The 27014-nt window shown below is 41.2% G+C and overlaps 2 non-coding genes across 2 annotated transcripts; both read left to right on the top strand.

The window, feature by feature from the left end:
* The first annotated feature begins 19771 nt into the window (after positions 1-19771).
* On the top strand, positions 19772-19844 carry trnar-ccu (transfer RNA arginine (anticodon CCU)). The gene has a single exon. It is a non-coding gene; the product is annotated as a tRNA-Arg (tRNA).
* A 6-nt stretch (positions 19845-19850) lies between these two features.
* On the top strand, positions 19851-19922 carry trnam-cau (transfer RNA methionine (anticodon CAU)). Its single transcript has one exon. It is a non-coding gene; the product is annotated as a tRNA-Met (tRNA).
* Positions 19923-27014: the final 7092 nt, after the last annotated feature.

Below are 27014 nucleotides of genomic sequence, written 5' to 3' on the forward strand. Positions count from 1 at the left end.
AAAACCAGAATTTACAGCATGGATTACAAATTCTCTTTTTAACAAAACAATCTCTGCAGAACAACACACATATAAAACTAAATAGCTTAACTTGGAATAAAACATGCTACTGGTGATAAAGAAAACATTTTATCAAATTATACAGTAAATCTTAAATAAAATAATTATTTATTTTTACTTTTAGAACTATCTCAAAATAGTTTAATGCTGAATAAAGCTGACTTAAAATGTGTTTTCCCTCTGGTATCATTCAGAATATTACATTAAAATTATAATAGGGATTTTAAATTATAATGTAACTGTATCTATTATTATTATTATTGTTATTTATATACAAACTGCCCATGGGTTTTATTCAATATGTCACCACTAATGTGAAGTTTATTAGTGCACTTCATGCATTAACAAGAACAATGTATATGTATGACAGTACTGGAGTTGAATACATTTGTCAAATATGAATAAACAGCATAAATATGAATTTGGCATAAAATTTTCATTCATTATTGTCGTGGCTTTGAAATGTCAGCTAAGGCAAGATTTACATACTATAAATATTTGCACTCGAAAAAAAATTTTGTGCTTATTGTTCTTAAATGTGGAATAAAAAAGTACACTGTTGTGTCCCTTTTTTCAATTTTCCTATTGGTTTTATTTTTCTTATTGGCACAGGGACGGGAGGGAGTAATAATCCCCACAGGAGCAGAGGAAGAGGACTGGGGGAGTGAAAAAAGGTTATCTTTTCTTTTATCTGTTTGAGAAAGAGCTTTGCAGTCTCCTCTCCCAGTAAAACAAGGATAAAGGGAACAGAGGAAAAAATAAATGATATTGTTACAGAGGTATTATCCTTAAGCCTGCCCATGATATTTGAATTGTATTGGTGAATTGTAATCAGGTATTTTAGCTTAGCGGCGCTGCTCTCCGTGTTGAACGCCTACCATCTGGTATTGGACGACAGTGTGACAGACAGTGGGCTGGAGAGGGAGGGGAGGAGGGGGGCAGAGAGAGAGAGGAAGCTGTTATCCAACTGAAAAGCCTGGTGACTTTAGTTTCCCAATCTCTAAATCTACACATTGTAATGTAAGTCCACAGACAGGAAGCCCAGAGCAAACAGTGTTTGTATGACCAGATATAGGCTGCAGATCCCTTCCAATCATGAGGGGGGAAAGTTGGCCTGTGTGGGGCTTTGTTCACTCTGGGTAGGTAAAAGAGAAAAAGAAACAAAGCTAGTCTTTAAATTATTGGGATTTTGAGACATCTGAAAGCCCACAGTGTTATTCCATTTTGGTGGTTTTGTTTTCAGATATCACATGGCTTGAGATAATGTTCTTCGGGATGGTTTGCAAATGAATTGTGGTGGGTAAGATGAGGAACTATGGTGTGTTTATGCTGCTAATTTCCTGTCAGAAAAATGTAAATAAGGCTTTTAGATATGGCTGGATACACGAGTGAGGGTGGCTCAGAGTAATATAGGATGCTATTAAGGCCACATTACAGTATAAGACAACATTATTAAACACCATTACTTACTCATTACATGAGGCCTGTAATGTAATAACAGCAGACCTAGTTTTGCAGATGGGAAGTGAGTCCAAAGACTTCCAGATTGTCTAGTATCCTAAATATCCCCTTCGATATCTGGGATATTTACTTTGCATTGCAATGATAATATTTAATTTTAACAAAGGATTTTCAGTCCAAATTGCATCGATCTTGAGACGTGATCACAAACAGTAGATTTAAATAAATTAACCTTCACAGAAAAATTCAGATTAATTAAGACTGTTCAAAATAACTGTTTATAGCACACCACAAAGTCCAGCAAGACTTATAGAAAAAGAAAACGATAAAAATCCAAAGTTCCCTTAAAAGCAAGCATTTGGTGAGAGTGGGGATAAAAAAAAATTAGATATGCATTTGCTTAGATATCAAAGAAACAGTCCACTCTTCATGGATATGCATCCACCTTCAGTTCCTTTCTCCGAGAGAGAAAGTAGAAAGAAAGACTCATCTGTGTCAGAGCCCTCCAGTTTGACCCCGTGACCCCGGCCCGGCTGATGAGAACTCTTGTTTCCGTTTGACGACGCTCCGCAGAGGAGACTCCTGTTGCGACTGGACGAGTGCCCTTCAGCCGCCTCACTCACCGCTTTTCAAGTGGCTGAGCTCTGCCAAAACACAGGTCCAAAGTTCAGAATCCCCTCAGATGACAAAGCAGCACATCAGTGTTTGTTTTTGTGTGTGTTTGTTTTCTGCATGCAGGTGGTCGCCACGGGGTTGCTATTCATCGATCCCAGTGCGGAGCCAGATTTCTTCTAAGTCACGTTGCGTTGGCGTGACCCCCACCTTTACAGGCAAATCGACTCGCTTGCATCTGTTCTCATGTAGCTAACCCTGAATGGGACGTCATATGAACATCTTGTGGTCAGCAAGGGTGAAACACGGACAATAACACTGATTATCAGCAACAGCTCTGGGTGAGAGTGGCTGCCCTAACAATTAACAAAGAGAGGTGTGTGTGTGTGGAAGGAGGCGGGTGAAGTTTTCTTTCCTTTCTCTCTGCTGCGCCTCCTATCACAATTCATTACCACAAATTAGGGTTCAATAAAATTGCTATTCAGAGATAATTAGGAGTTGGGTTTGTGGGGGGGGTCGGGGAACAGAGGACGGGTTAGGCAGGAAGTGGCAGGAGGCCGGGTGGAAGGGGTGGAGGAGATTTTGCTTTCCACATGTCATCGTGACCCAAACCAACAAATTGAGGGTCTGCAGCTGGGGCAAGTGAAGTGAGACCCTGACCTGCCGCCAAACACACACTGATAAGACGACCGCACACAAAAAGAAAACACGCACACACGCTCTTTTTCTCCCTTCCTCTCACCTGCTGAGTTGGGAGCTGCTCCAAGTTAAACAAATTATTTCAGGCCTCTCTCCCTTTCATTCAGCGGAGCAACGGTTCACCAACAAACGGTGATCCCACATGAGGACAGCGGCTAATAAGGTTGCGTGTCTGTGTCTGCGGCTGTGTGAGTGTATAAGTGGCTGCCTGAGTGCAGGAGCTGCCGTTGTGCCTGCATATATGTGCGCCAAGCTTTCATTAATTAACACTTTCCTGATGGAGAACAAGCTAGTGATCTTTGCATTTGAGAAGGAGCAAAATACTTGTGGCCGTAGAGCAGATATGTTTAATTAAGACATTAAGATTATCTTTATTTCTATCATATTTGATGATTTAGCTCTAAAAAATGACAGTAAATTCTTTATTTCTGTGTATATGTAGCAGTGTAAAAGCACAATGTGAGCATACTTTTTATTCCATAGTAAAACTTACAATAATGCCTTAAATTGAACACACAGGGGTTTTCTATATATAATTAATAGACCCACTGTTTGAAAATATTTAAGTGTGCTACTGAATCAGTGCAAAGCACTGCTTTAGCATGATACCTTCTCAATATTTTATCCTCTTCTCAAGATTATCCTCTTCAGTCAACAACTCTTTGTTCAACAGTAAAGCTGAGAGACTAACAACATGAGTGATGTTTAAAGACTCGAGTGAATGGCTTGGAATGAAAATGTCTCAGCGCTACTTTTGTTATTTCTGGAGTCCATGAAGGATATTTTGGCTTAATTTCAGGAGTAGATAAACTAGAATAGGCCTCAGCTTTGATATTTTTGTCCTGTTGTTTACGGATAGTTTTTAAGATTCATGTTAATTAATTACCCTTCCAGGCCTTAAAGTGTACATAAGCAAAACTGGTCTATATGTAATTCAAGCAATGAAACTTACCTCCCTTAATGGACTTCTATTTCTGTCTATTTATTTATAAGATATTTAAAATCTCACCTAGGGTTAAAAATATTATCACAGTTTTGTGATTTTCCTTTAGTGAAAAACCCAAAACTGTTTTGATAAGTGACAAAAAAACATGCCTTTGTGACAGTTACAGTTGTAACGATTAAAGAGTGAAAATATGACTTTTAGCTAGCACACTGGCTTAATTTATCTTTTAAACAGACATTGTGACATACAGTAACCCACTAATGTCCCATTTGCATGTAGTCTATTACTTGGATACTTTTATTATAGAACAACAAATAAGGACACAAAGAATTCAGATTGTTACATATTAGCTTTGCGTCAGAAACAGCTACATGTTTAGCAATATTAGCTAGCTAAAAAGCTAATTTTTGCTACTCAAATGTAAACTGATATAAATTTTTCACCACATGTCCTCTTTGTAACCTAATCATGATTTTTAGGGTTTAAGCCATGGTTCTTTTGCAGTTTTTTTTGTTTGTTTGTTTTAAAGTATTAGCTTAAAGTTTTCAGTTCATTAAAATATAAAATAATAATAACAGTAGCTTTAGCTTAAGAAATTTCTTTCATGCATAGCTATAGAAAACCTTATTTAAATGAAATAATTAGTTATTATCTTATTATTGCTTAAAAAAACAGGTTTTAACCTAAAAAACAAAGCAAACTAGTGTTAGCGTCGATTGGTGCTCATATTATCCTGAAGGATAGCGTATTTGGGTAAATATAGGTTTTCCGCAAATATATGTTTGAAGCACAATTATATCTATTTAAAATCTATAAACTTGAAAGTATATAAATGTTATATTCTTTATGTATTCAAAATTTAAAACATTAAAAATTTAAAACATGTAATTTTATATATCGGACAATGTGGGATTTTAGCCAAAGTTTTAAGTCCTGATACTCAAATAATCATTAACAACAGACACTCAACACTTAAGATAGAAGCAAAGAAAAAAAGCTACATAAACAACACAGATTACCACTTCAACAACAACATTTTGTGTTTACTTTCAAGCACTGCTTTGGCCGCTGTTACTGACATTCAGCTGCTCTGTTGAACCTGTCAACTTTAACTCCACTTGTTCTTTCTTATGGTTGTTTGTGCCCTGCATCCTCCTCGTCCTCTTCCTCCTCCTCCGCCTCTCCCATGTCCCCCAGCTGTCTGCGTGCGACTCTGGCTGCAGCCCCAGCACTACTGGAGGGGCCGTGTGAACCGTCCGGTCCGGTCACCTCGCATCAGTGTCGGGCTGGAATGCGCCGTGGCCTTGGCCCTGGCTGGGGACACCACTCTGGGGGGAAGGGGGGGCATTGGTGGTGGTTGCCGGCTGAGCAGGTGCTCGCTTAGGGAGAGGGGGGAAAATAATGTTGATGTCATGTCCCCGCCACCCATTGTGGTTGGGGGGACATGGACACTGAGGGACAGAGAGAGCCAGTGGGTGTGCCTCTCCAGAGGTCACTGTGCCAGATCAGAATCACACTGAGCTTTTACTTATTAAGTGGCTTTCTGTGCACCCGGTGGTCAGCCAGCACTACACGACAACCAACCCTCTCCCTTTGCACAAAAAGACTCCGGTAAAGAGATACCGGCTCGCTATTGAGACAGCCACTCTGCCGTTGTATTTGCCCCTGCTACTACCAGCCACTGTGAACAAATATGGCACATGATACTGGAGGTGTAGCATTCCTTCCCCCTTCCCTTCTCCTCTTCTTGTTGAAAGAAGTCCTTTACACACCAAACAGAGCATCACAGACTCTCTGATCAGCAATTATGCACTTTAGAGGTATTAAATACTGCTGAGAGGGGAAACGGGGGCCTCCAGGGACCACCAGCAGTCTGTAAATACACTTCTCTCTCCAAAGTGAAAGGGAGAGACCTGCCATTTGTAGACATAATTCATGCATTAAATGTAACGCCGGGGTAAAACAATTACGTCGCATATATTTCATCTTTATTTACTTCGTCATGTCGCTGTCTGCACAGCAGCGTGTGCGCACAGCATATGACAACTCTTCCGAGTTATTTGCGGCGTATGCGTTCACTCATCTGTGTTTTCCTGCTCTACATCTATATTAATCATCCGCACAGGTCAGAGATCGCCCGGTTCTAAGTGGTGAACTGGCACAAAAGATTATCATCAATTAATATGCCATAATAACAGGGTTCACTTTCATAGCTGCTGTATGCATTTGTCTTTTAAAGTGATCTGGTTTGGCAATCTAGCCTGTAATGTATGCAAATGTGAGGAAAAACACTTTGGATTGTCTCTGAGGAATAAGAATCCATATCGGGATTCATACCGGCAGCGTATTCCATTTTTGGCATCGAGAAAAGTTCTCCAGCAGCCAGTTTGTCTCGCCGACTTCACATGTTTTCATGCTGTTTCCCCAAAGTTGTCTCTGTGAGCGGAGCCTGGTGGGAAGCCAGAGAGGCCATTATTCAAACCAGGGTCTTGACACCATTTTATGGCTGAATTGCATTAACTTGCATGTAACTTCAGCAGTGGGAAGCAACTGTTCAGATACAGCTCCCCCACCACCACCAAAACTCAGAAGGTCCTTTGATATGTTTGTCCATGTAGCATAATTCATCCACTGAACTGCACGACACGGACATGAAACAAAAAATAGCAAAAGAAACGGAAGGACACCAGGCATCCTCTGCCAAGTTTCACTTTTGAAGAGCACAATTCAGATCAGCACCAAATTTTAGCACCATTAGCTTGCGTCACAGTCTACGCTGAGCACTGGCAGTGTCAGTTTGTACGCATAAGCAACAGGGCTAATATTTGCTTATCATTGGGCCATTTTTAAAATGTGAGCCTCTTTGCTGAAAATTACTGGTGGAAATGCCATACTGGATAAATGCTGCATTGTCAGGTACACTTATCAGTACCGGTATGAGAAACATTTCATGTGTACTGGAGTTTTTTACTGGAGTATATCAAGTACTTTCTGCCACTTTCTTACAACAAGGACCCAATGTTAAAAAAACAGCAAATTCTTTGTTATTTGTTACTTAGGAAACTTCATAGTTAAGAAACTGCAAAACAAATCAGCTAAAGCAAAATGTAAAAGTGAAAAGGGCAGAATTTATTCTCTTTATTTACAGTTTTTACTCTGCAAAGGCATCCACTGTGGGCTGGATTGGACCCTTGGTTGGGCTGGATACTGGGATTCGTTTTTAGATGTTTGGCCTCTGGTTTAGGTGGTTCTAAATTCCACCATTTGGTTTTAGAGCTGAAGAAGCATCTTGGATTAGAGGTGAAACATCTTCAAGCAATTTAAGAAAGTCCCGCTGCTTTCTGCCCGAGCTTCTTAGCCCTCCAAGGCCTGGATGACTGAGAACCTACATAGACATTTTCTTACTGTCCACTGATGAACACAGCATCTTCTATTTTTGTTGAAATCATTCCCCCAGATGCATTACTGGTCAGTGAACAGAGCTTTTGTACATAATGATTCACTATACTAAATGGCACTAGCTGGAGCAGATTAGGCTCAAAAGGCGACACAGAAAAGGCCACTAGTTTCATCAGACTTCAGTTTAGACTTCCTCTCTTCACTTGTCAATACCACCTGGGGAAAAATACCTGCTCCAAAGTACAAAATAAGCTCTGTACTAGACTAAGAAACCATCGCTGCTGAGCAGCAAGGCCGCTCCAAAGTGAACTCCGAAGTGAACTCCAGCTGCAAGTTGCAGAAGCACCCTGGGCAAGAGGAGCTTAAAGGACGGCGTGAGTGACGCGGCGCCTCGGCGCCAGAGACGATGAGGAGAGGGGAAGTGACAGCAGACAGTTGCTACACACGTTGTCGGGCTGGCAGTGTCACACCTGGCAGCTGTCAATCATCAGGCTCCCGAACACCTCGCTCCCTGATATCGCCGGAGCCGCTGCCAAACATGCCTTGAGTGGTGTCATCCATCCACACATGAGCAGTGGCCTACTCCGACTGCACACATCCTGTCACGGCGAGTCAGAGAGCGGGAGAGAGAAAAGGGGAGAGACAGGGAGAGAGAGGGGAGAGGGAGGGAAGCATCCATCTATTTACATATGGAAAGGTCACAAATAGCCTGCAGGCACTGTGCTAATTAGAGAATGTGGGAAAAAAAAACTCCAAAGATAAATTGAAAGACAAAAATGGAGAGTTATCTAAGTGCGGTGGCGTAATGAAAGTGAGGATAAGGTGAATGAAAGGAGAAAAGGGAAAAGAGAGAAATTTCTTTTCTTTAAGGTGGGAGACTGGGGAGCCGGTCGAATTTGCAGATTCGACATCATCTGAACACTCTCGGGTAGTGACTCATCGATACAGGTGGTGATCGGTGCTCCCGCCTTGTTCACCGATGTAGCTTTAGCTCTCTGGCTAGCACGGGCCTCCACCAGCAGACGCTGACCATATGACGGTGTTCAGATGACCGGGCGTGGGTGATCTCTCCCTTAGCCGGATAAGCGAATCAACCTTTATAATTCATTGTGACAAGCTGACAGGGAAAATGAGTGTAAAATTTTATACTTACATGAATTTTTGTGTCAGATCACCGTCTGTGCACTTGTTTATCCGCCCGGCCATTGCCGAGGGCTTCTTTCTCCGTGGGTGCTCCGCGGACTTTGTTTCCAGGCCTTCAGACACATCGCCCTTCGCCCTAGTGAATTTGCTGATTAATTTTGGATGCTCCCCTTAATTAACACCCCAAAGGAAAGCGTAGATTTCCTAACCCGCCTTTTGCTGCAGAACAAACAAAAATGAGAGGCTCTGAAGAAAGATGACCTCAGGGAGACAGACGTGCCGATGTCCAAAATGACATTACAGGAGCAATGTGAAGGCCCCGTGATGCTGGGCCTAGACCTGGACCTGGGCGATGCCTCGGGAGCTCCCAGGCCTTTTAATCAGCGGCTGGAAACGAGCTCCCCATTAGTCTCATTTCATTTGCTTTAGCGTCGGCAGAGAAGCAGGCCTCGCATGATGCCACCCGACGCTTGAAACATGCTGCGCTTGTGCCAGTGCTGGTGCCGCCTCCGGCCCACGGTCATTAATTGGTGCCACTCTCTTACTTCCAGTGAAATTGGCAGATGACGGACAGGGGGCGAAATAAAAATGTGATTTCTTTCTCCTTTTTCCCCTCTCTTCCTAACATCAGAGTGGATTTCACTAATTGGGTTGAATGGCGCCCATCGCGTCTTGTGACAGCCAAGCAGGATGCATGAGAAGCTGCGGGCAGCTTGGAGAGCTCTCACCCTGCCATGCCAGCTCAGAAGACATGCCGGCAGGAGGGGATGGCAGGGTACGGGGGGGTGGTGAAGTTGCAAAAGACACACTGAGACAAAAGAGCGCAGCTAGCGATTGCACGCTCGCTTTACGGAGACCTTGAACAAACAAACTTGCACTTTGTCTCGCTGAGGGCGAGGATACGCACATCATTGCTCAACCAGAAGGTAGCAAATCAGCTCATGAAAACACGAAGGGTAAAGTCCTCGGAGACTTTTCCCCTGCCTTTGCGGCCCATGCATAGTTACTACATCAATTTCAGTGAGTAACAAAAAGGTTGTACTAGCATAAACAGCAATGCAGAGGAGCAGGAATATGAAAAGAATACAAATGATGCTATCAATCAGCCACCCCAATGCATTTTTGGGTTGCAAAAATTTCACATTTTAACATTAAAATCCTATTTTCCTCACATTTTTTGTCATGTCATGTGGGCTTTTACAGCACAACAGCCATCTCTACTGTCGCCTTACAAACACAGGATTGGGATCACACCAATAGTGTCCAGACTTTCCTCTCAAAATATCGCAAAACCTGTCACTGCAGTAAGCTGATGTACAGTTTACATAACTGCAGGCTAACACAGTGTCCAATTAGGACTATTAAAAGCACATCCGATCCGCCCGCCTCCAGTAAAACAGACATGGATGTTTGAGCAGGTCGTCTCAGCTCCACGTTGGACAATTGTGCGCTTTGTTTTTGCGGAGATTCTGGGGGGAAGAGTCGGGAGGGAAGAAAAAGCAGAATTCCTGTTACAAAAGGACAAGAAGTGCAGGTGTAATTGGGATATTTGGGAGTGTCCGGTTTCAGGGCCCATCAGAGAGCGGCAGTGAAATGAAGCCTGTAAGACTAGAGCGTGGACTGGCAGGAGAGGCTGCCCTCTCACTCTCCTCTGCTCTTGTTCTGTCTCAGTTTGACTGCACTCTCTTTTCTCATGCATCTTTTTTCTTGTCTTTTATTTGTTTAGAGATCTGCACCATCCCTTCTGTTTGCAATTTTGCTCTGTTTGGTGTTTCTTTATTATCGTCATGCCTCCTTCTCTATACAGGACATGACACCACAAGTCCCAGCGAGGCTTAGTTGCACACCACCCCCACCCCTCCTTCTCCTGGGCAATGATAGCAGCTTGATCGGGCAGGTATAGGTAACAAATGAGATCAATTAACGTGTCCAAGAGGGGCACCTACCCGGGAGTCCGGTTGCACCAAACAATCTCCTCATCTTTTGTTTCCCTCTCCGGGATTCCATTTGCAACCTCATCACTTTCCCGGCCGGGACAACGGAGCCGATTGTTCCACCCAGTCCTCTAATGGAGAAGGCCCAAGAAAGCCTCCCCCCTCCGCCTTCCTATGTATCCGTACTATCAGGACTCCAACTCAGGACAGAGGGCGACCTCGACGAAACGAATCCTCACCTGCCCCACCCTCCTCACCTTTCTCTCTCTCTCTGTGCGGCCCTCTCAGGGCTCGATTTGTAGCAAATTTGTTTCTCCAGCTCCCTTTAATTGAATGACTTTGGCACTAACAAAGGAGCTGATTGAACTCAATAACAGCCCTGTTGAAGGCAGCAATGCTAGAGCAGAGGGCAACGCTGCTCCCCCCCCCCTTAAATACACACTTTCTCTTAGATTACATACATCTCAGAGGGATATGAAGGCAATGTTTCAAACAGGAAATGGATCTTGTTTTTGGGCACATCATGCAAAACAAATCAGAATGAAATGTGAAATTGATCAATCTTCCTGTTGATGTCATACTTAACTGGCGTTCCTTTGCCCCGCGAGCCTATCAGTTACTGTCCGTGTACACCTTTCTGTCTCATCTGGGTTTAACCATCATTTTCAGATGAAGCATTTCCAGACCTCACAGCTGACAAACTGACAGTCGCAAATTTCATCTCTGCTAATATTACATGCAGCTTGATGGAGCGATGGGACAACCGAGTGAAGGTCTGCAGAGAAAAATCACCAAGAGGAGAAGCAGAAATAGGGGCAATTATCTTGAGTTAGAGAGACAGGGGGAGCCGGTGATGGCAACCATCGAACCCCTGAGCGTTCTTTTAAATGTGCTTGATGAATGTGATGTGTGCGCCTCATCTGGTTCCCTCCTTCCTTCAGTCTGTCCACAGCAGTTAGACGAGATTGTTTACGATAACCTTGTAATCAACCTGGCCTGGCTGACAGTTTACCATTACCCTGATAACAGCTCTGCTGCAATTTGGCCCCTGAAAGAAATTTTTTTTTAAACAAAATGCACACACACACACAAAAAACGGAGCGACTGCTCTGGCCCTTTCTGATGCCTTATTGATAGAGCGCTGGCCCTGTTATCTTTGTGCGTAATTTGTTTTCAAGAACGGTGATTTACATTTCAGTAGGATTACACCTTTTAATGCTACACACGAGCGAGAAGTGGGCAGCCGTTGAATACTCCACATCACCATTGCAGAAGGAGGTGGGGGGAAGAGGGGTAGAGAGATGGAGGATGGGGATGGGGGAGAGGGGTGTTCAAACGATGCATTTCCAAGTCCTCAAGTGGAGAGGATTACAATTACAATTAAAAATCAAAAGGCCTGCGTGTCCATCAAACGACTGCCCATAACCCTTTGTGTACCCAATGCCAAATAATCACGGCTAGTGGAGGGTTGGCAGATGCAAAACGCTTCCCGAGCTTAATTGTGGTGTATTACGGGAGCTTGTTCATCGGGATATTATGCAATAAGTGTTATTTCAGGCAAGGATGCAGGTTCTAAATGGCATGCTAATGTGAGTCCCTTGGCAGCATGTTAAAGAAAATCCATGCAGCACCATTAAAACAACAGCGGGGCCAATGGCAAAGTTCAATCATCTTGTTTTGGATATCGCCTTGATGTAGTACAACAAGTTCATCGCAACTCCAGCTGCCACGGAGGGCAGGTAGTGAACATTTTCAAACAGGAAGCAGCAACATAAAGTAAACAGTATTTATATGTAGGATGCTGAAAAACTCATTCATAAGCTTTTTAAAACATTTCAAATATGCTGTGGATCACAACCATATTTAATGAAGTCTAGAACTTCTTCTGAATATTTATCCTTCTGAGTGATAGTTTAATTTTGGATGATAAGATTCAAAGTAGAATTGTTGTGTTTTTTGTTTTTTTAAATCAAGTTAAATCACCCAGCCCTGAAAAAAGACCCTACAAAATCAAAAAGGTGAGGGTAGAAAGAAACGTCCTTTCACAACAACACTGCTTTCCAAACACCAATCTGAGTAAACCAAATCATAACCCAACACAAAGAAACCTATCTGAAAAATAAACTAAAAACTAAAGTTGAGTAGACTGTTACCTAAATGTACATTATGAATTGGCAGAATATCTCTGAAGTGTGAGAGACCGCTAACCAACCACAATTATAGGGTGATAATTAACATCCGTAATAAAGTACTCGTTTTTTTAAACATCTTAAAGCTAGATGCCAAGAAATCCTCAGTTGTATCCCGAAAACAATGTGTCCTGTGTGAGAGTGTGACCACTAAACAGACTAAACCAAATTATAACACACAGGAAAGAAAGCTATCTGAAAGGATGGAGACAAAAAAACCCTAAAAGTGTAGATTCTGTAACCACAATGGCAAAATATTGTAAATCCAAGGGATCAGACAGGAAAAGAGTGCCCTGTTGGTGCTTGAACTAACAGAATAACTCTGCTTTCCAAACACCAATCAGAATAAACAAAATTATAGCACATTGCAAAGAGAGTTATCTCAAACACTGGAAAGAACTAAAAGTATAGGCTCTATGACCACAACTGGGCAAGTACTGCAAACCCTAGAAATGAGACCAAAAAACAATATACTGTTTTAGTTGCTGCTGAGACTAACCGGCATAATAAAACTGCCTTCCAAGCACCAGCCACAGCAAAAACCATTATAGCACATTGCAAACAGAGTTATCTCAAACACTGGAAAGAACTAGGCTCTATGACCACAACTGGGCAAGTACTGCAAACCCTGAACACGAGCCCTCAATCAGACTAACTGGCACAACACTGCTTCAAACATCAAAACATCAGATCAAACTGAATTATGAACACAGTGCAAGGAGCGTTAACTATAAGTCAATGACCACAAACTGGAAATCGAAAAAGGAAGCCACAAAGATGACAGCTAACAGATGAGACTAAAACAGAGATGCATTCCTTCCTTAATTTAAGCAAATCTGTTGGGAAATTCCACATTTCTGAGTTAAATGACATCTAAAAATGAAAAATACTCCTCGGAGAAGGAGATCTGAGTGACATTTGCTATATATAATTACTTATAAAACATTTTAAGCGCACTGAATTCTTTTTTTAACTTCACTAAATTGTATTTAGATGCTTTGGCCGCACTGTTTTTAGAAAATATCATCCCAGTTGAATTGAACTGAAAGCTCACCGTGCACGTTAGTTAAAAATAGTAATCAAATATAGGCCTTTGCTCTCTATAAATATGACTTTCTAGCAGGAGTTGTTGTTGCCCTGCTTTTTACTTCCACCAACACTCTGCGCAGTGCCAGCACGCCACCCCCACCCCCTTTTACACGCATCCTAATCATGTGCATTATTTCAGTAATTCAGATCACAACATTTTACATAATTCTTTGTTTATTCATTTTCTCAGACAGTCAGTGAAATTATGTAAAACACGCTCTCAATGGCGCTCTGTGTGTGTAATAGAATGCAGATTTCATGTTATTCTAACACGTTTACTTACTTGGAGGCAAAGTGTCCCATTTAAATGAGAATTACACTTAAATGTCACATGGGTTTATCTAAATTTATAAACAGTGCATTTATTATATTACATTGGGTGAATCCTAAACATGGATTGCGGGGAGCTTGGATGAGAGACGTGCTCCGAGGGTTATGACTTACTAATGCCTATTTAAATTGTAAACGCTTCCTTCCTTTCTGTATTACTTACCCGCCTTTTCTCTCTGCGAGACGACATGGCACCTGAAGAATTGCTCTTTGAATTTCCCCTGCCATTGAGACCGAAAGAAACATCATTTGCTTTTGTCGAATTAATTCAATCATTAGCTGCCAGTTTGAAACATGCAGTTCCATGAAAGGGCTGAGATAATACCGCTCCTGCCATTCACAGTAAGCCCGGTGTCTCCCGATAGCCGTGGCAATCTATTGCCTAATAATTTTCTGGCCAAATTATAACGCGGGAATCGTCATTCAGCGAGGTGAAATGTGTGAATGCGACAGTGAATGGTGAGAGGGAAGGAGACCCCTTGAATGTCTTTCTCAGAATGGCAGCAAAACAAGGAGATTACAGGGGGAGAGGGAAACTCGTTTACCTCATCAGTGGCCTTTGTACGCCTTGAGTCAGCTTTCTGAGGGGAAGGTGTTTGAACTCAATCATCGCTGGCTGTCTGTGCTGGGACACAAAGTAGTCCCTATCTGAATGCTCTATTAAAATATATACATCCTATTGAAAAACAAAAGAAAGACGACAGCGGGGGGGGAAAAAAGGAAGCACAATTCATTAAAGTGCATTCAAAATCTATGCACTTCAATTTTTTGGACTCTGTGCACGAGCAGACAGCATTTCACTGTCCTGTGTACTTGTTTTCAGTGCACACGATGGGGATTGTTTCCATATGGGACAGCAGTATAATAGCAATAGGGTACATTAGATCTCCTCCATACAGATGTTCACCTCTATTTCTGCAGCAGTTGGGTCCATCTGTGTTTACAGTGAGCTGCTTAGCGCACGCCCGTGCGAGGAGAGGCATATCAAGCATATGGACATTTTACAAAAGGTTACCCTGCATAAATTAGGTTGAATGGCAATCTGTTGAGGAGAGGTGGCTTACTGTGGGAACTAGGTGGTTCGGGGTATAAATGGATAATAAAGGCATCTGCTTTTTTAGCCAGAACAAATTGAGAAATGAGATATGTGCAGTTTAGAAAGTGAGTGAAAAAAATTGTGCATCTGGGAATGCTGCAATAACAGAAGATTATTTACTTTTCTTATCTCATTTCCTTCAGTAGTTTGCACGGTAAGATTTTCACATTAAACCTAATGTTATTTAACCATTTAATTCATTTTTTTTGCAAGTTTGAAGACATTTTTGTTCCTAATTTAGGCACTTTTTCATTCCTTTTGCACTCATGTCTGTGAACCCCCCAGTCTTTATGTGTTTTTTAGTATCACATGTTTCCAATCAGAGGTTACTCTCTTAAATTCGACTGCTTATTAAGGTTTGATTATTATTATTTTTACTACCAAAACATGCTGGTATTTCATTAGAGACAAATAAGGTGCTTTTTTTGTCCCAGTTCTGGAGGCAGCGCTTTTACAGCAGGCAGCGCTTTAGATTTTTATCACATCTTAGAGTGACATCTAGTGGCTGCTTTTCTCATGACGCCACAAAGATATAAGGTCCCCAAAAAATGCAACCTGGCTTTATTAAAAGTGTGTTGTTACTTTTTCTGTCTACATTTTCAGCTCAGCACCATGTAAAAATATAGCAAATGTCTATGTTCTTTCAATTGGTAGATGGATTCAGAACCATCTTTGTCAACATCGGCGTTCGTGTTCACATCTGAACTGATTTTGATTGGATTTGGACTGCTTTCAGGGACTATCTGAGCTACTTATCCATAGCTTACAGTTTTAGCTATTTGTTTACTGCATTTAGTTACTTATGAACCCAAATTTAAGTTCATGCTGTCAGCAGGTACCAAGAAACTAAGAAAAACCAAACTAGAGAAAAATCTGTCAAAAGGAATAAGGAGAGATGATCTGTGGGCACCACCTGCTAAACCATTCTCTTTGTGCTGTTGTTGGCTCTTCAGTGCACCTGTTGTCTCTTTGATTTGCACCAAAGCAGCTGATATGGATTCACAGTGGATTCTGCTTTCTAACTGAACAGACTGATATCCCTGAAGTTTAAAGGACTTTGTGTTTTACTGCACTGATCAAGTGCTCCCTTGATTTTGAGCAGTTTATCTGGCATCTTCATTACGCTCAGCGACCAGTTTTAACAGCTAAGCTGTGGTAGGATATTGAGCAGGATTCTTCCATAATTTAAAGGGGATAAATAAAGTTTTGGCATTTTTGCCTTTAACCCTGACCTTTTCATATTTTGTGTAAAGATTTGTGTGTAATAGAAGTGGTTTTAATAATAAATCTCATCAACATAAAAAAATCTTTTGTGAGAGTTATATTAATTTTTATCCTTTACAGCTAATATTTTATTTTATTTTATTAACAGATTAGCAAATAATTTCAAGTTCTTCTTTTCTTACTCTTAGAAAACACCATCAGCTGTTACTTTTAGTAAACTGTTCCACATTTTTACCATTATATTTATTTATTATTTATTTATTTATTTACCAATTTCTTATCTGTCTGTGTTCACTGCTTATCAGTGACTTTTTCAGTCATGCATTTTTTAGATTCACAGGTTTAATTAAACAATAATATGTGTTTGTCAAACAACTTCGGGTCTGTTCATTAATGCTTTTTAAAAGCGTGGACATACATGAACGGATTTATATACCAAGCTGGATTTTTAAGTGATACTGTGAATATTCCTACTTTCTGATTGTAATAATGACCAAAATGTACTAATTGAGCATCATGTTTTCTTCAAAGTGACCTGAAACTAGCAACTAAACTTTACTGACAGAGTTGAGGGTCATTTTTTGTAGACATTTCTGCAACTGCATGTATTTTTTAGCAACCAGAGCAACTCCTAAGAGTAGATGTTTGAAAAACTATGCTTTGTTTTTTTTGTGTGTGCTTCAACATCGTACAGGAATATGCAAAGGGTATGATTTTTGCAGCCACATAGCTGCAGTTATTTTGTACATGCTCTACATTTGCTCCATGCTGCCTGTGTTTACACAAACCACAGAGGCCACAAAGACTTTGAGAAGACATTTGCTTTGGGACATTTTAGTCTTGTTTTCTGTTGTTTGGAGTTCACAACCCGAGCAAATCCCCTTAAAACAAAGTTTTCTTGTGTTGGAGATCAGCAGCGCGTTGAACCTGACATGATCCCTCCTATCGCTTGCTTCCCCTCGGTTCCTGTCACACCTAAATGCTGTCAGGTAACACAGAAATAACCTTTAAAATAACCAATAGCTCCAGTTCCATGTCAAACGCCCCTTCAAACATACACCTCCGCCTCTAATATGCCTCTGTTTGCTCTCATCTCTGAGTTACCTTCAGCGCCGTGTGGGTGGTTAAGATTGATTAACAATAAGAGCAGCTGACTAGGCAGGAATTATTCACCAAAAACAAAGCGTCCATGAATCAAGAAGGGCTCGCAATGAGAGATGGAAGGAGGAGGAACCACCGCTTCCTGCGTGTGGTCTGATGTCGGCTAATTGAAGCTTTGTCAAGCAGATCGGGGGTGGGGGAGGTTCAAAGGCGGACCGAAGTCTAGCGACAACACTCGGTTTATTTTGGTAGGCTCGCCACCTTTGATGTGAGCTACTTCTTCTACACATGCAGCTTTGATACGAGAGGTCATCGCCGCTGGTCAAGGGGGCTTACCGGACACAACAGGTCCTCTGGGAAAATGAGCGGCCAGGTCATCACAGAGAAAAACAAAAACTGAGCAGAAGAGTGCTTGAGTGGTGAGGATTCATATTCATGCAGGGATCGCACATGCATAGATGCCACAAAAAGGGCTTTCAGGGTAATTAACCTCATCCTGTTCTGGCCGTGCTACACGTTTTGGCCAAAGCAATTTCTCCAGAGAGGCAGGTGTTTAAAACTTGTAGCTGTTTTTGATGCTTTTTTTGTACAATGCTCCCCTTTTCAGGAACACTTTCTCTATCACACACAAACCTAAAATTCAGGATGATTGATTACACCCAGAAATACTGTCAACTAAGAGACCTCGCTAGATGAGGAAGCTCTGACTGAATATGAATATCAATTAAAGTTTCTTATCAGTTTATACAAATTATATAGGCTAGCAAATCATTCCATGCATACAAGCTAGCATGTAGCATACAGGAATTTAAAGAAGTGCTAGAAATCCTGTTTATAGGGACATTTTTAAAGATGGCAGAGGGACAACAGGAACTGTGAAAAGATTGCAATAAAGGGATCAACCCAGACTTTGGCTCTAAACCTTACAGTCCATGCCAGCCTGAGTTAAAACTGCTTACTACATGCTAGCGTAACTTTGATTGTATTATTAAATTAGCATGGTTTCAAGCTAGGTGAAAAGCAGGACAGCAACATCACCCCCTGCTAGAAAAATGTATTCATAGAGAGCAAATGCCCATATTGGACTTTTTGCAAGTTCACTGTCGATTAATGAGTGGTTTGCAGGTGTTTACATAGAAGCTGCTGGCAAGCAAAGCAATCGCCAGGAATTTAAAGCAGCACTGTATATGCCTTCATGACCAATTTCACCCTAGTAAGTAATAGCAAATAGCCAGGAACCACTCACCAGTTGGTCACAGATTACACTGGTCAGTGTCTGGGGTCCCTGGCCGATCTCTACGCCTGTGTTTCTGAGGTCTTAGACACTTTCTTTCATGAATGGATCAACCATGATGGCACATAAGGCACCTCTTTCACTGATTCTTTCAATCTCTCTAGTTTTTAACCCATGTTATTCCTGCTTCACTGACACAGATTACAAAATAATGACATTTGTGGCACTATAGACCAATTTTACTAGGCTGTTATATCTGACAATTGTCATAGCATTAAAGTTTGTTTCACATAATGTAACAACTGGCAGTAAAAATTAGTGACCAGTCTTTATTTTGGAGGCTGCAGCTCCAGTTTTATTGTTTTCACGATGAAGGATGGTCTACCCTTTCACTTACACATGGACCCTTCCTAAGACATTCACAGGTGAAATGTATTGACCCGAGCTGAATGATGCCAGAGAAAGCTTGTGAAGGTAAGAGATAATGCCATAGGAAGACAGATGTTCCTACTGTTACAATTCCCTCTTTTCAGCTCCCATAATTATGTCTTTTCAGGACCTTTGTGTTTATAACCAGTGACACCCAGTCAAATGCTCCCTTTATTTTTGTAGCAGAGTGGTAACAGCCTTTAACTCACTTTTCCAATGTCTTTTCATAGCCAGTTCTTTTGTTCTTGAAGATAAAAAAGTAAAGAGTGTACGTGCACTGGGAGGGAGACACTCTGAATAATGTGCTGATCAATAAAGACCATCTAACAGAGAGATAATGTTGTGAAATTTAGAGTGCAGGTCGTTGAAGTGTCATCAATAGTGCTCACAGTGAGAGGGTTCATGCTGTAGGTCATTTTCTGCTACAGCTGAGCTGACCATATAAAAGTAAAGGTACAGTTGTGTCAAGGGGAAAAAACATCAAGGCCATTTCATTAGGTACAAGACTAGTTTGGACCAGTTTTGCCTTCAGAACAGCCTTACTTTTTCATGGCACACATTCATCAAGGTGCTACAAACATTTGTTGGTTTTTGGTCCATATTGACGTGATAGCATCACACACTGCAGCTCTGTGGCTATAGGTCAGGAGGTAGAACATGTCACCTACTACTCAGAAGGTTGGTTGTTTGGTCCCTGGCTACTCCAGTCTTCATGCCAAACAGGCTGGCAAGATACGAACCTCAAGCTGCTATTTAAATACAAAAGCTACGATGTACCAGCTGTACACTACACAATATCCATCATGTTAAGTCTCATTGTGTGCAGCCCCAGTGGCCTAATGGATAAGGCACTGGCCTCCTAAGCCAGGGATTGTGGGTTTGAGTCCCATCTGGGGTGATGTCCAGCAGAGTGGCGCAGCGGAAGCGTGCTGGGCCCATAACCCAGAGGTCGATGGATCGAAACCATCCTCTGCTAGGACTTTTAGCCAGTTTGCTTTCAGTCATTAATGGAATACAAGTTTCCCTTTATGCACTTATTGGCTATGAGATGTCTAGTACTGGGTTGATACTAGACTTGTAGTCAAGACCGCCTAAACCGAGACCAAAGGGTATCGAGACCAAGACAAGACCGAGTCGAGACCAAGACAAAGTCGAGACAGAGACAAAAAAAGTCTTTAAACTGCAGCCAGATGCTGCTTCGTTTACGGGTGTCAGGCATATTTATATGTTTTTGCGATGCACTCACACAGCCCTCCGCACCGCTGTCTACTGTCTCACTCACTTACTGAGAGGACAGACGCACGCTCCACTTGACTGTCGCGTCTCTCACCCTCTCTGTTTTTCACATAATGATATTATCTTATATCCTCACATGTGATTGGCCACAATATGGAGGGATTGGCGCATAGCTGAGCCACTGTGTGAGAGCTGAGCAGCAAAAGGAAATTAAGTAAGGAGCCGGCTCTCGCTCAATGGGAGTCGACTCTGATTCACTACAAAGCACTCTCTAAGCACGGCTCTTAGAGCTGATGCTTTTGCGCATGACGTTGTGTGTCATGGATACTGTTGACTCCAAATCTCCCGACGACTATAGACCAAGACAAGACCAAGACCAAAGTCCCCTTTTTGTCTCCTGATCTTCCATGGCAATAATTCAAGAAGTTGCTGGAAACATTCCTGAGAGATTTGGTCCATAATGACATGACAGCATCACACAGTTACTACAGATTTATAAGCTGCGCATCCCAAAGGTGTTCTTTTGGATTGAGATCTGGTGACTGTGGAGGCCATTACAGTGAACTCATTGTTATGTTCAAGAAATCAGTTTGAGATTATTTGAGTTTTGTGACATGGTGTGTTATCCTGCTGGAAGCAGCCAACAGAAGATGGTACACTGTGGTCATAAGGGATGGACATGGTCAATAACAATACTCAATTAGTCTTTGTTAAACTAAACCCTGTTGCTAAAGGGCTCTAAGTGTGTCAAAAAGTGTCTCACACATTACACTACCAGCACTAGCCTGAATTGTTGATACAAGGCAGGATGATGTTTTCATGTCTTTTACACCAAATTTTGACTTTGCCATTTGAATGTTGCAGCAGAAATGAAGACTCATCAAACAGGCAACATTTCTCCAATCTTCTGTTGTCCAGTTTTGATGAGTGAACTGCAGCCTCAGCTTCATGGTCTTAGGAGTGGCAGCGGTGTGGTCTTCTGCTGCTGCCATGATGCTCTTCTCCATACCTTGGTTGTAATGAGTCGTTATTTGAGCTGCAGTTGCCGTTCTGTCAATTCAAAGTAGTTTTGCCACCCTCACCTGGAGAATTGCTGCTTACTGGACTTTTTCAGAAAGTTTTCTGTAAATGTTGCTTGTGTGGAAAAATCCCAGTAGATCAGCCGTTTCTGAAATACTTAGACCAGCCCGTCTAGCACAAGCAACCATACTAACTATCAATTTCATTTAAGTCATCGTTTTTCCACATTCTGATGCTCGCTACAAACTTCAGCAGGTCACTTTGATCATGTCTAAATTCCTAAAGGCACTGAGTTGCTGACATGCCTTGCAGGTGTTTGTCAACTGTTGAACCTGTTTATATTTTACCAGACAACCTTAATGGTAAATCATATCATATTGTCCTGTTCATACAGAATACAGTAAACCTGTTGTATGTGCTTTCTTGTTTAACACTTTTGCACTAATGTTAACATGAGACATGAACAGCTACAGACATCAAATATACTGAAAGCTGTTTATGATTTTTCCCTGCCAAATGACCTCTAAGAAGTGCAGCGTGCCAAAAATGGAAGCGAAAGAGTAAATTTTTATAACCAACAGGCTTCTTTTAAATCTAAAAATCAAATCTCAGTCTGCAGGCCTCATGGAGTGTCTGCTGAGGGCAAGGTGAGTGCGGAGGATATCAGCGTCATCGCCCGCTCCTCTCACTCTCGTCATGATGAGCTGTGCTGCCGAGTGTGTTGTTGCCTAATTCTCTCTAACTACAGCCCTGTGTAATCACATACCCCAATTAACCACCTCGGCTCCCCGTTTCCTGCGACGCGCACGCCGCCCTGTCTTCTCGCCACACCGCGTAATTAGCTTTCATCTGGAAATGAAAAGAAAGGAGCAGCTCAGCAATTGTGCAGCCACTCTCTCGTTCTCCCCCGTCTCTACCCATCTCTCTAGCACTCTACTTCTCATATCATAATGGCCCGCAATTTCAATCAGATGGATTTTTATCGCTGACACTAAGAAAAATTGGCTCTCATCCTAGTCCCTCCTTTCAACCCCCCCACCCCCAAACAAGCAGCCCGCCTCGTTTGATAGCTTATGCTTGTGAGACAGCCATCAAGGAGAGTCCTTGTTGTGACTGGGAGGTCTTAGTTTGATATTTACAAAGGATTTAATTCCCTTTTGTTGATGGGTGTGTGGCATTATGGAAGGATCAGGTTTTGCATGCTCTAACAAGGTGTAGCACAAATTAATTCCAGTCCACATAAATGCGAGAAGGGATGAAACAAATACATTGGAGATTTTTGCTTTTAATCATTTTGTTGGAAGAGATTCCCGCTATAATCTTCAAGTACATTATCAAGCATTAATGCTTGCTTTCATTGAACAGGTTAAGAAGGCAGGGGCCAAGTATTGCTCTACTCTAATTCACACTAATGAGCACAGCCCCAGAGCCTTTTTTTACACAGTGGACCATCTTTTAAATCCTGTAAGTTTTAATAAGATTATGTGGTTGACTGAGGAATTCTAAAATTTCTAAACTTTTATAAGGATAAAATTAATGACTTGAAATCCTAAATAGTAGTTCCTGATTCTTTTATTGATGCCCTGCCCCAGCAATATCATTTTCTCTTCTTTAATGCAACTATGGACGAGCTTTTAAGTACTGTGGCACGACTAAAGCACTCATCGGGCTGTTAATATGAGCTATACCTCCAAATTTTCTCTGTGAAGTGTTGGATATCACTAAGGGGCATTTTGGGGGATTTTTGTTTTTAAATGGGGAGCCATGGGGGACCACAGGAAATCAGAATATTGAATCATTAAAATGTTCATAAGTGTGCTCATTTGCAGCCCTGCATCCTGTTGCAGATTTATTATGTGGGAAGTGGAGCTCCATAAGCTTGTGATGGATAGTTTGGATAGCAAAGTGCAAAATTATAATTCTTTTTGAGTAATAGTTCACATCTTGAATACATATATATTTAAAGTAGTTAAAGTAAATGTACTCATGTAATCTTACACTTTTTCTAATCATATACATCATTTTATTGGGCTATAATTATTGATTTAGGGATGTTTATATATGCTTAATGTGGCACCAGCAGGATCATCATGCAGGATCATGTCTATGTCACTGAGTTGTCTATGTTTTATCAGTGACCTCCCTGATGTCACTGATCTTTAGTGGGAGTTAACAGTAATCTGTGCTCTGGATGTGTCCCAGAATACTTAAAGGCTGTTTGCAACCACTCAGAAAAACATGATCTCATTACAGAGGACTCTCAAAGTTACCTTTTATAGTAAAATGTCTGGAGAAGACTGTCTACAACTTCCTGATGTGTTACAACAGAACAGCATCTTTGAAAAACTTCAGGCATGTTTTAACATCATACAAGTTGCATAACATGTTCATATTTGGTGCCTTCATGGTGAGATTTGGTCCAGTTTTGACCTGGTTCAAGAACCAGCTCTCTATACTAAATTTTGAACTAAAGATCTGTTTAGAAAGTATAATAAATGGCCTATTTAACATAAATAACTGGATAAATAATCTTTAATAAATGCTTCAGAGATCAGGGAAAGTTTTTTTTATCATTTGTTTTTGAAAAAAAATTAATTGTGAATTTTGTCCATGTATTTTGTCAAAATAATTAACGACATGTCAGTTCCAACGGAAACCACACTGTCAAATCTGACTTAAACTTTGCAGGAAGATTATTAGGGGAACCTGAATTCCTTTCAAGCTTTGTGGTATTGGTTTGTATAAAATACATATCTTAAATGTCAGTCATTTATGCAACTCTGCATAGTAATTAACAGTACAAACCCAAACTAAGACGTACTTTTCCCTCGAACATATCACTGGCAATATAAGAAACAAAGTCAAATATGATTAACATAAAATGTCACCATTTCAAATCACCTGAAGACAAAGGCATTGCCTAGCTTTGTGGCGATATATTGTTGTGTTGGGTCACTTCACACCTACAAACCCAGCAAACACAGTTGGAGCAGTGGCTTTAGCCAAAGAAATATAAAAAAAAAGGGCAATGGTAATTAAGTGGATGACCAGAGAGGGTACCTATGACAGATAGGTAGGATGGTACCCAGTGTTGGTCAAGTTACTTGAAAAAAGTAATCAGTAACTAATTACTGATTACTTCCCCCAAAAAGTAATCCCGTTACTTCACTGATTACTTATTTTCAAGAATAATTAATTACTTAGTTACTTAGTTACTTTTTAAAAACACAATTTACAACCTGAATAGGTGATAAAGCGATAGATCTTTCAGCCCAATTCTACTTTTTTTACATAATCCATCGTACAAAATGTAATCAAATGGAAAAGTCTCTTTTTTAACTTGTTTTATCAGTTTTAATCTTTTAACTTTATGCATCAAGCAAAAATGTAATTATATGCAACATTCTCTGACTTGAATAAATTAGTTTAACATTTAAACCTATTTTCTGCACATTCCAGCACATAAAATAAAATATTTTTTGTGTTTACACTCACTCTTTCAAATAGATGCAAGTAAAACACAGCAGAAAATAAAAAACATCAAAGACTCAGCGGTCCTGTTGCTCTATTTTCACCTGTAAAGCAGGAGTAGGGTAGGCGGAGGTTTGCCCTGGTGCAGGTGTGCTGCGGCGGTCAGTTGAAGAATCCGCGACTTTCTCAGCACACTTGGTGCTTGCTTGGAAGTTTAGGGTTTTTTTTCGCTTTTCCCACGCACAACGGACACTAATGTTTTTGTCACTTTTTATGGAATCAAACTCAAAGTAAGGTCAGTACTTCCACGCTTTAAACGCTGCACGCTCATACTCTCTCCTGCATTCGATATATGATCCATTGTTGATCTGCACACAGCTCTTGTCACGAACGTCGCACTTGCTTACGTCACTGTCATGAGACATTCTGGCAAAAAAATCACGGTTTTAGTAACGCAGTAACGCAGCGTTCCTACGGGAAAGTAACGGTAATCTAATTACTGTTTTTGCAATAGTAATCCTTTACTTTACTCGTTACCTGAAAAAAGTAATCAGATTACAGTAACGCGTTACTGCCCATCTCTGTTGGTACCTATGACAGCTGGAATAGGCCCCAGCACCGCCATGGCCCTGAACTGTATAAGCAGAAGAAGATGGCTGAATGCAAAAACACTGCCATGACATTTAACACATAATTTTTATGCAATTCATATGTAAATCATGTTCTTGTGTCCTCGTGCACTGCATAAAAATTTGTACAGTATTCTTGATTAAAACTGAGCCCACCAACAACAATCTGTGCTTCTGATGGACATCTGGGCAAACAGATGACTAGGTAATACCGCACTTTTTGTTGATATGATGATTTGTCATGAATGGCCATTCAAATTACAGTCACTCAACTGCAAAAAACACAACTGCGGTCTTTAATTTGATTTATAAATCAAAGTGCATCATAGTTAGTGGACAGTGTAAAATCATAAGTCAAAGTTGACCCAGGACTGAGAAATCTGCTGGTGGGTAAAATCCATTAAAGCCAATAAAAATGTTGAAGTATTCAGTGGTAGCACAGGGCAGTAAGGGGTGGCTGTGGTTCAGGAAGTAGAGCACATCGTCCAGGTTGGTAGTTCGATCGCTGGTTCCTCCAGACTAATTCTCAAGGTATCCTTGGGCAAGACATTGAACCCCAAGTTGTACCTACTGTATCAGTTCGAGTGCAAGTGTGTGAATGTTGGGTTAAAAGGTTATTAGGATGAGAAAAAGCTGATTGGGTGAATGAGTGCTCAAGTAGCACAGAAATACACAAGTATACGTACTAGTGTGTTCTCAGGCCATAAACTTTAATTCAGGCAATGTACAAACTGCCAAATTATCTGGGTAGTGGTATGTCTGTGAAGGTTCTCAGTCATCCAGGTCATCGTAGCCTAAGGAGCTTAGAGAGAAAAGCATCTGGACTTCTTTAAGTTGCTTGAAGATGTTTCACCTCTCAACCGAGAAGCTTCTTCAGTTCTGGAGTCAAATGGTGGAGAGTCCCAGATTAAAGCCATGTGGGATTGTCCCCCCACGAGGAACAATGGACCCCCTAATGATCCTTTGGGTAGTGGTTGTTGGGGCTTATGTTGAAAGGAGCTGCCTACTCCTCTGCAGTCTTTCTCTGCTTTTATTTACAGATAATCTTCCCAAACTGGACACTGGAAGTGGTTTGTGATTTCTTGTACACCTTTTTATATAGTTAAACGTAGAGTCAGTCATTTTTTGAGGGTATTTGATAGAGAGAAAAAAGCATGTTGTGCTTGTAAATATACATCATGTAATTATGTCTTCCAACAAATTGATGCGATCTTATAAATATATAATTAATCCAATAAAAATACACAGAAGCAAGCAACAGTATGTTGAATGTGACCTGAATACAGTGACCTGAAAGGTTATCTGTTTTCTGCCTAATCGCTTTTTTGTTTTCTTTTACGTTTGTGGATAGAGACTGGATACGTATGTAGTACAGCAAAGTTAGAGGAGGAGAAGAGAAATCATGGGGGGTGTTTGCCTTAGTGCCTGAAACTTCAGACTCAAGACATGCAGGATCATGTCTATGTTTCATCATCAAAGAAAGGGCCCCCTTCACCAAAGAATGAAAAGGAAGGAGAAAACACCATCGGTGCCACCTCAAGCCTCGTCTCCTGAACTGAAGTCAGGGCTCATACCTGCTGCAGCAGGTCCCTGAGGTCATGTGATCAGGGCGTACTTGTTATATAGCATATGAGGCTGAGAACTAAGAGAGAGAGAGCCTTTGCCAGTGTGGCCCCCAGATTGTGGAACTCTCTTCCTCTGAGTTTAACATC

Source organism: Pundamilia nyererei, unplaced genomic scaffold, assembly GCF_000239375.1.
Source record: "Pundamilia nyererei isolate P.nyererei 1_Seehausen unplaced genomic scaffold, PunNye1.0 scaffold00118, whole genome shotgun sequence".
Classification (NCBI taxonomy): domain Eukaryota; kingdom Metazoa; phylum Chordata; class Actinopteri; order Cichliformes; family Cichlidae; genus Pundamilia; species Pundamilia nyererei.